This window comes from Crotalus tigris, unplaced genomic scaffold, assembly GCF_016545835.1.
Source record: "Crotalus tigris isolate CLP2741 ecotype Arizona unplaced genomic scaffold, ASM1654583v1 scf7180000017666.379230911805:20528666, whole genome shotgun sequence".
Taxonomy (NCBI): domain Eukaryota; kingdom Metazoa; phylum Chordata; class Lepidosauria; order Squamata; family Viperidae; genus Crotalus; species Crotalus tigris.
In genome coordinates, this window is record NW_024096552.1 from 18,505,376 (window position 1) to 18,514,825 (window position 9,450).

At 38.7% G+C, this 9,450-nt stretch overlaps 1 protein-coding gene across 3 annotated transcripts in view; it reads left to right on the plus strand.

The window, feature by feature from the left end:
* Positions 1-9,393, plus strand: part of TRANK1 (tetratricopeptide repeat and ankyrin repeat containing 1) — a 101,193-nt gene extending 91,800 nt beyond the window's left edge. For 2 of the 3 annotated variants that reach the window (XR_005555998.1, XR_005556000.1), the window contains 2 exons: positions 8,316-8,523; positions 9,256-9,393. The gene's annotated coding sequence lies outside the window, so the exon portion shown is untranslated. Of the gene's footprint in view, positions 1-8,315; positions 8,524-9,183 lie in introns of all 3 variants that reach the window. The other variant, XR_005555999.1, reaches the window with a different exon arrangement.
* Positions 9,394-9,450: the final 57 nt, after the last annotated feature.

A 9,450-nucleotide genomic window follows, 5' to 3' on the forward strand; every position in this document is an offset into this window, starting at 1 on the left:
GTTTCATGTATAATTTTATCCAATTCTTGCGGCTCTCTTTGTATTTCATATAATTTTTTGTCCTCTATATATTTAGATTGAATTTGTGTAAATGTCCACCAGTCAATCTCTCTGCCTATATCTTGTTCCAATTCTTGTTTTGTTTTCAGATTTCCCTGTTCATTTAGTAATTCCTTGTATCTAATTACCTTATTTATTATATTTATATTGGGTATTTCAGAGCTTCTGTTGGGGATAACCACATTGGAATTCTTATATAATGTTTTTGTTTTATTTTTCCCCAAGTCTGTAGCAATGCATTCCTAACAATGTGTCTTCGAAAGTATCTGTGTATTTTGTATTTTTTGTCCCATAGGAATGCATGCCACCCTCCTTGCAAGTCATGTCCTTCTATTGTTAAAACTCTAGTATTTTTCAAATCCATCCAATCTTTTAGCCAAGTTAAGCTCGATGCTTGGTAGTATATTTCCCACTCTGGTAATGCCAATCCCCCTTTATCTTTCATATCTTGCAAGAGTTTTAATTTAATCCTGGGTTTTTTCCTTTGCCATATAAATTTAGCGACTAGTTTATTTAATTCTTGAAAGAATGTTTTCCCTAATTTTATTGAAATAACTTGGAACAGAAATAATATTTTTGGCAATATAGTCATTTTGACCGTAGTGGTCCTCCCTAAAAATTAAATTTGAAAAATTTCCCAATTTTCTAAATCTTTTTTTTATCTGGTGTAATATTTTATCATAATTGTCCTCCTTAATCAAGGGACATTTTGCTGTAAGCCAGATCCCTAAATATTTCATTTTCTTGGTTATACTTATCTTTGTTTTATCTTCCAGTTCACATTCCTGTGCCTTTGTAAGATTTTTGGTTATTAATTTGGATTTGTTCTTGTTAATCTTAAGTCCAGCTACCTCACCAAATTCTTCTATTTTTTGAATCAATTTAAAGCCGGTTTCTAATGGATCTTCCAAAATAAATACCAAATCATTAGTGAAGGCCTGGATCTTATATTCTTCCTTCTTAATTTTTAAACCCTTTATTTCTTGGTCCTCTCTGATTTTTGTCAGGAGTATTTCTAATGATAAAATAAATAGAAGAGGGGAAAGTGGGCATCCTTGTCTTACTCCTTTGGTTATATCAATTTTTTCTGTCATTTTATCATTTATAATTACCCTAGTTGTTTGTTTAGTATATATTTTCTCAACCATCTTTCCAAATTTTGTCCCAAAATCCATATAGTACAATTGTGTTATAATAAAATTCCAATTCAGATTATCAAATGCCTTCTGGGCATCAAGAAAAAACAGTGTAGCTTGTCTTTCAGGATGGACTTCATAAAATTCTAAAGTATTCATTATTATCCTATTATTTTTTATTTGTCGTCCTGCTAGAAATCCATTTTGATCTGGGTGGATGAGTTATTCAATTTTTTTTTATCTTTTCTGCTATTATTGTTGTAAATGTCTTATAATCTGTATTCAGTAAAGAAATCGGTCTATAATTTTGAATTTGTTGTAGGTCTAAGTTCCTTAGGAATGAGGGTGATGATTGCTTCAGTCCAAGTTGTCGGTATCTTCGCCTCCTCCAGCACCTCATTGTAAATCTCCAACATTATCCATTGTAGTGACTCTTGTGTATTTTTATAAAACTCAACCGGAATTCCATCTGGGCCTGGTGATTTGTTGTTTTTTTTGTTTTTTCAATGCTGTTTCTAATTCTATTGCAGTTATTGGTCTATTCAACATTTCCTTTTGTTCTTCAGTGATTTTGCTCATTTTTGCTGTCTCTATATATTGTTTGACTTTATCATCTGCTATCTCTTCCTGATGGTATAGCTTTGAAAATAAATTTTGTATTATTTTCTTTTTTTCTTCCCATCTATATTGCACTGTTCCACTTTCATCTTGTAGTTGATGTATTGTTTTTTTGCCTTTTTCTTTTTTTAATTTATAGGCCAACCATCAACTAGTTTTATTCGCATTTTCAAAGTAATTTTGTTTCGCCATCCTAATTTTCTGTGCCATTTCTTTTTGTGTTGACAGGTTAATCTTGTGTTTTATAATATTCCATTTTTCTTTTATCTTTTTATTTTGTGGGTCCTTCTGTAGATCACCTTCTATTTTTTTAAATTCTTCTTGTAATTTTCCTTGTTGAAGTCGCCTATCTTTGTTTTTCTTAGAGTTGTATGCAATTGATGCTAGACACATCTTACTGCATTCTTTGACCCAGTTACAGAATTAGTGGATCAGAGGAATGCTGTGGATATAATTTTCTTGGACTTCAGTAAGGCATCTGATAAAGTTCTTATAGGGTTTCCTGTCTGAGCAGGGGGTTGGACTAGATAACCTCCAAGGTCCCTTCCAACTTTATTATATATTATTAAATGCAAGAGTGAAAACTTTCTAGCAGATGAACTTAAAACATTCCCTCCTGCTAACTTTGGGCTGTTCTTAAAAGTACACAGAGAGAAAGAGGAAAAGAAAAAAACCAAACAAACACATTTTTCTTCACTGTTTGTTGGCCAGACAAACAGAGTGACATATTTCCTTTTTATGGCTTATTTTAAGCAAAATTTCTAGCAGAATTTAAAATTCTTTTCTCTTTGGATTTGAAACAGTTAACAGTCACATTTACCTTACACACAAAGACTTTGACAAACATATATACACAGAGACAAGGAAAACAGAAAAGGAAACAGAAGTCTTAGTTTTACACATCCTAGTCATTCTCACCATAAATTTCAGATAACTCAAATTAGGGAAGGCACACATTTTAAACATACCATGTAGTTGCATAGAGAAGAGAGATAGAGAGAGAGAATATCATTATTTCTTATTTTCCCTTTTAAGTACCTTTATTTAGCCAAATTGGTTTCCCAGCAAAGCCCATTTTCACAAATTTGTCTTGCACGCCTTTTCTTTTTCTTACCATCCAGGACAGGCACTCAGCCTCTCATCCCACACCTCGAGCAAATCTCCAATAAGTGTCCTAATTCCAACCCTCGAACTGCAGCTATCCATGTTCCTCTTCCGATGTGGGGTCCAATCTGGCTCAGTCGGGTTTCTTTCTAGCAGCACTTCCCAGCCGCTCTTAGCAACAACAAACCTGCTGCCCCACCTCAGTTTTTGGGCACTAAAAAATTGCCCAGGAAGACTCCATTTCCTACACGGAGTAAAAGGCCTTCCAGTAGGGAACTCTGTCGCTTTGCAGACCTCAAAAATACGTTGTCTGGAGGACCTGCTGCACAGGTACCTGGCCTTCTTTTACACCCTGCCTGCAGTTTTCAGACTTAGGAAAAATCTGGGAGGACCTGTGCTTTGTGCACTAGTACCAGCACCTCCTATAGGTGGGCTTTGCTTACAGGGCCTTCCAGCTGGTTGCCCAAATCCAATTCTCTCATTCATTCCATTCCATTTTTACATAGCCTCTCCCTTTTCTCTAACAAAAGGTTCTATGCTCTGGCCAAACCCCCATGCTTTCCAGGTTCTGCCAATTAAACAGATCCTTTCTCCAGCTAGGAAAGACCAGAAGGAGCAAAATCCAACTATGATTGGGAAAAAACGGTCTTCTTATTCACACACACAGACATACACTCATTTCCTTTGTTCCCCTGGGCTTTAAACTTAAAATTTAGAGGTACTCACCTTCATCTTCTTTCCAAAGCAGCCCTTGAGCTCAAACCCAAAACTCCCTTTACTACCCTAGCTCCACATGGGCAAGGACTGGGAAACCCATCTACAGACACTAGGGGTCTGCTGCCGGCAAGATGGGGCTGCTCAATCCATTGGAGAGGTTAGCTTGGAGTCCCATCTCTGGAGTGCCAAATTGTTGGAAGTAAAGTCTTCATCCTGGTTCATCCAAGCCGGGAATAAATAAGCAACATGGCGACTGCTTTGGGAAGATGGTTACAGTTTATTGAAGATGGTTCTTGCAGGAAAGACCACAGGAAAGAAGGACCTGAGCACATGGGCAGTAGGTCTTTATACTCTCTCTAGCCTTTTGTTTGGAATAATTTCCTGTTCCTGTGGCATGAACTTTGAACTGAGTCTGACTGCTTCTCTAGGCCTTGGTATCTGTGGTTTAACTCTATTATGTCCCAAAAGTCATATCCTGCTTCCCTGGGGCTGGGTTAATGATTCTTAGAGTTTGGGTAAGGTATGCAGATTTTAAGTCTCTTTGTCTTCTTGAGTTTTCTGGCTCTAACTTTCTGATGGTTTTACATTTGCATTTGTATAGGGCTGGCTCCTGTTTGGGATAGAGAGATTTGGTGGCAGACTTGGCTTCTGCTTTTAAAAATCCTTTTGAGGAAAAATATATTTTTCTGCCCTTTTAATATTTCCTTCTCTGGGGCTCTGATTTTCCACAGCATTGTCCTTCCTCTTGCCAATGAACTACTGAAGCTGTACAATACTTTCAGGAACTGCTGAAAACAGTTAAATATTAAAAATGTGCAGCTTCAGTAATTCCTGCAACATTGCTCAAGAGGCTCAAGTAAGGAGAATATTTTAGTAATAGGCAGCCTGTTCGTTATTTAGAGGTTGTTCTTGAGTAAGAACTTCTTAATCCCTGGGACTGCCTGTATATTGAGAATAAAGAGAATAAAGTCAAACAGGTCAGTCTAAGAATCAGAGCTAGGTTTGTATACACTATTTACCAATAATTAATTCAACCTTGGTTTTATACAACTCAATTTTTTAGACTGATATGGCACACTTAGCCAGAAACAACCCAACCAAGGGCTGGCAGAATAGGCTAAATAAAAGTAGGCTAGTTTGTCACATATACAATAGTGTAAGCAAATAGCCTTGGGAGACAGGAGGAAAATTCACAGACTAGATAACTGTCATGCAAAAGATACTCAACCATAGAAGCAAAAAGGGTGTGAGAAACATCTCAGAAAGGACCCTTATTTTCTGGAAAGCAAAAGTAAAGCAGTGAAATGTCTGTGGAAATTCTCAAGTCATCCAGGTCATGCTTGTCCCAAAGGTGCTTTTTCAGGAGGCAATTGGATTTTCTTGTTTTTCTTTGAAGATGTTTTGCTTCTCATCCAAGAAGCTTTTTCAGCCCTGACTGGATGGTAGGAAATGAAAAGATTTAAATTCCTTACAGATGGTTCAAAGAGGCCATCTATGTCAAAACTGAACAGCCCTCCCTCACCTGAGGGGGAGGGATATGACATCATCTATCTCCAGTCTACAACACTGTCCTTTCAGCAGTTCCAAGAAGGCTCCACAAACATTTGTACTAATCAGGTGACCCTGAGGACAAGGATAAACCTCCAAATGGCCTCAATAACTCAAAAAGAATGCAAATGACCAGCTGTCTGCAAGGAATATAAATCCTTCCCTTCCCCACCATCCAGTCAGAACTGAAGAAGCTTCTTGGATGAGAAGCGAAATGTCTTCAAAGAAAAACAAGAAAGTCCAGTTGCCTCTTGAAAAAACACCTTGAAATGTTTTCAGACTTGCAAGATTGATGTCAGCCCTTCAAGCAACTCCAGACAAGCAACACAAACTCTGAGTACCAATTAATTATTATCAATTAATTATAGGCCCAAGCCTCTATTCTCTTAAGCAGTACAGTATCTTCTCTTTCTTTTTCCCATTTACCTGCTCTTGGATAGGAAAATAGAAGTAGTGCCAAATACAGGAAGACTTGAATTTGACCTTCCCTGCTTTGCCAATTCTACCATAATTGGGAGGCCTCTTCCTGTTGAATTTGCAAGTAGAGCCCTCCATCTCTATTCCAAAAACATCCTGGACTCATTGGGAGGAAGTTGCTTAAGACTCATGACATGCTCAGAAAATTGGCAGAATGATGATAGAAAAGGGAAGAACTCATCATGTCTCTTCCCATCATTTTCCACTCTGACTTAACCATTTTACTAACCTCAAGATGAAAGAAATTTATGGTTCATACAGCTTTGATGTCTGTACTAAAGTTGTCTCTTGATAGTACTAATAAAGCCTTAAAGATACCTTAAAAATCTGTAAGATGACAAAGGCAGTAGAAGAGGCAAGAGTCAAATGAGTACATAAAATAGAATAGAATAAAATCTTAATTATCACTTTAAATGTACATTAATCAGCATACATTAAAATGAAACTTTGTTGCATTCAGCTCTCAATAAAATACCATTATGCATATACCCATATCTATATATACACATATATGACACAAAGAAACATCACAGTATAATTTGAATGTATATATGTACATGGCTAAAAAAAATTCTGCAAATTTACTAGACAGATGGCATAAGGAATAAATCTGTTACAGAATTTAGTAGTTCTGCTAGAAATACTTCGAAACTTCCTCCCAGAGGGGAGCAACAGAATCAGACTGTGAAGTGGGTGCGTGGTGTTTCTAACAATGATTCGACCTCTAAGCTCATAGCACTTGTAAACAGTGTCCCAAATAATGGGAAGTGAGCTTCCTATAATCTTCTCAGCTGTCCTTACCACTTTCTGTATGGACCTTCTATCTGAGGCACTGCTACCACCAAACCAAACAATGATGCAGTTTGTTAACACTTTCAATCATGCCTCTTTAAAAAGTGGCCAGGGCAGAAGGAGAAAAATGTGCTCTCCTCATCTGATGCAAAAAAATGCAAAGGCTGGTTTGCATGCTTCACTGAAGATAACATATAAAGAGACCAAGTCAGATTGTTAGTTATCTGTATTCCCCAGATACTTAATACTATTGGCCACCTCCACAGCTGCAGGCTTGATACAAAGTGGAGTTTAATTATGCAGGCTCTTTCTAAAATCAACAATGATCTCCTTTGTTTTATTAACATTCAAAACCAGGTTATTTTTATTGCATCAGTCCACCAAAGCCTTCAGCTCCTCCCTATAAGAATCTTTGTTAACATCCCAGATAAGACTCACCGCTGCCATGTCATCCGCATATTTCACATATGAATATGTAGTAGACTTAGCACAGCAGTCATGGGTCATCAAGGTGAACAGTAATGGACTCAAAACATAGTCCTATAGGGCAGGGCTTTTCAATCTTTTCACCCATTGTACCACTTTTAGGATATGGCAATATTCGAGTACCACCAGTCGCCTAGCAAGGTGTCAAAACTTGATGACCCAAAAAAAAAGGAAAAAAAAAGTGATGAAGTACAGGTAGTCCTTGACTTACAACAGTTCACTTAGTGACTGTTCAAAATTACAATGGAACTGAAAAAAGTGCCCCCAAAGCCACAGCCGAGCAAGACACCTGCCTGCCCACCTGGGAGTGCTCTTCCTCCTGTCCCAGGTTTTCATTGTTGTGAGCATTTTTGTTGAGGATTGGCAGCAGGGGTGGGGGGGGTGTTTGGTTTTTATTCCTCCGTCTGCTGGGTGGTTGCAGCAGGTTTTGGTCACTTCACATGACCCTGGGATACTGTGACTGTCATAAATATGAATCAGTTGCCAAGCATCTGAATGTAAATCACAAGACCCTGGAGATGCTGCAACATTCCAGCTGATCGGAGCTTCTTCTGGGCTCAGCAGAAGCGCCAGGATCAGTGCTGAGCTCCAGCTGGATCCTGGTGCTGATCCTGATGCTTCCATTGAGCCCTGACAGTCTCGAAGCGCTAATCCTGGCGCTTCTGCTAAGCTCTGACAGCCCTGCAGCTCCAGCTATCTCTCGCTCAGGCTTCTGCGGTGCTGCCACCGGTTCAGCTCATTCCCCTCCCCCACTACCATTTTTCTGGGATGGTCGCGTACCACTTACCAGGTGCCAATGTACCATGGGTGGTACCCGTACCACTGGTTGAAAAGCCCTGCTATAGGGAACTGTGTTCCAAAAGATGGAATTGGAAACTTTTCTTCCAACTCGCACAAACTAGGGCCTATCAATAAGAAAGTCAAGTATCTAGTTACGGCAAGAAGTATTAAAAGCAAATTAAAATCAGCAAACACCATTTGCACGTGAATATTTTTCTCTTCCAGGTGCGCCAAACTAAGATAAGCACACAAGAATCTATAGAATGGTTCTTCTGATAAGCAAACTGTAACAACTCAAATATAGGAGGAAGACATACAGTACATGTTCTATATTGTTCTGGTTTTAAACTATCTTTGATTAATGCCTTTCATTGGATGACCATCAATTAGCTATAAATCAGATTTAAGCAGTAAAATATTTTTATAAATGTTTAATTGTTTGGGATTTGGCTTAACGTTCATCTTAGTAGCTATTGTACTTTATATAAAAACCAGTTTATGGCTGTTGCACATGAACTGGCCCACTATCCTTCAATAAATCTTGACTGAGTAACCTACAATTTAATGAGATGTCTGAGTATTTGTTTTTCTTTCCAGTGTCTTGTAGAATTAACTGATGGACAACCAGCACATAAATATTTGCCATTGTTTATCTTACCAACTGGAAGGGGAGTAACGAATAAGAGAGTTGGAAGGGACCTTAGAGGTATTGGTAGTCCAACCCTTTGTTCAAGCAGGAGACCCTATACTACTCCAGACAAATGGCTATCCAACCCCAGTGATGAAGCACCCACAACTTCTAGAGGTAAGCCATTCCACTGATTAATAGTTCTCTCTGTCAGGAAATTTCTCTTTAGTTCTAGATTGGATTTCTCTTTGATAAATTTCCATCCATTACTTATTGTCCTGCCCTCAGTTGCTTTGGAGAATTCTTCATCCCATTCTCTCAGTGACAGCCTGTTAAATATTGGAAGATTGCTATGCTGTCACGCCTAGTCATTGTTTTCGTTAGACTAAACCAGGGGTAGCCAACCTTGGCTCTTTTATAACTCATGGACTTCAACTAAGTCCACGAGTCATAAAAGAGCCAAGGTTGCCTACCCCTGGACTAGACATATTCAATTCCTGCCAACCATTCATTGTGTGTTTTATCCTCAATTTCATAATCATCTTTGTTTCTTACACAAACATAAACACAGGAATCATTCCAGCCAAATGCCCAAGAGGTAAGTGCAACATTTAAATAAGATTGTTGATAGACACCTGCTCAATGTATGTTGCTATCTTCTTAGTCCCAGAATATTGGGCTTCACCAACCATGCCCTGATTAAGAAATGAAAAGCGAAACCTTTCTCAAATACAAGTTGGTTCTGAATATTAAAATCTGCTGTTCAGTTGCTGAAACTAGAGCAAGACTGGCGGGAAGAAAAATAGGGATTATAATCTCATTCCTTCGCTCCAATAGACTCATCAAATGTTGCATTCTTCAGCCTCTGTTCGCCTAATTCGCCTACACCAACTTCTTATAAACTAATAGGCTAGCGCTGGAGGCAAAGTTGGGCGAGGCGAAGCTAAAAGAGGGCCGGCTTTGCGAGACGAAGCAACCGCAGAGCTGATCAAAGCGCTCGAGGCGAGACTGGTGGAACTTTGGCGCCACCTCCTACCCGATTTCCCGAGCGCAGCGGGGAACTGACCGGCCTCCTGGGGGGAAAAGGCGTTGTGATGCTACCTC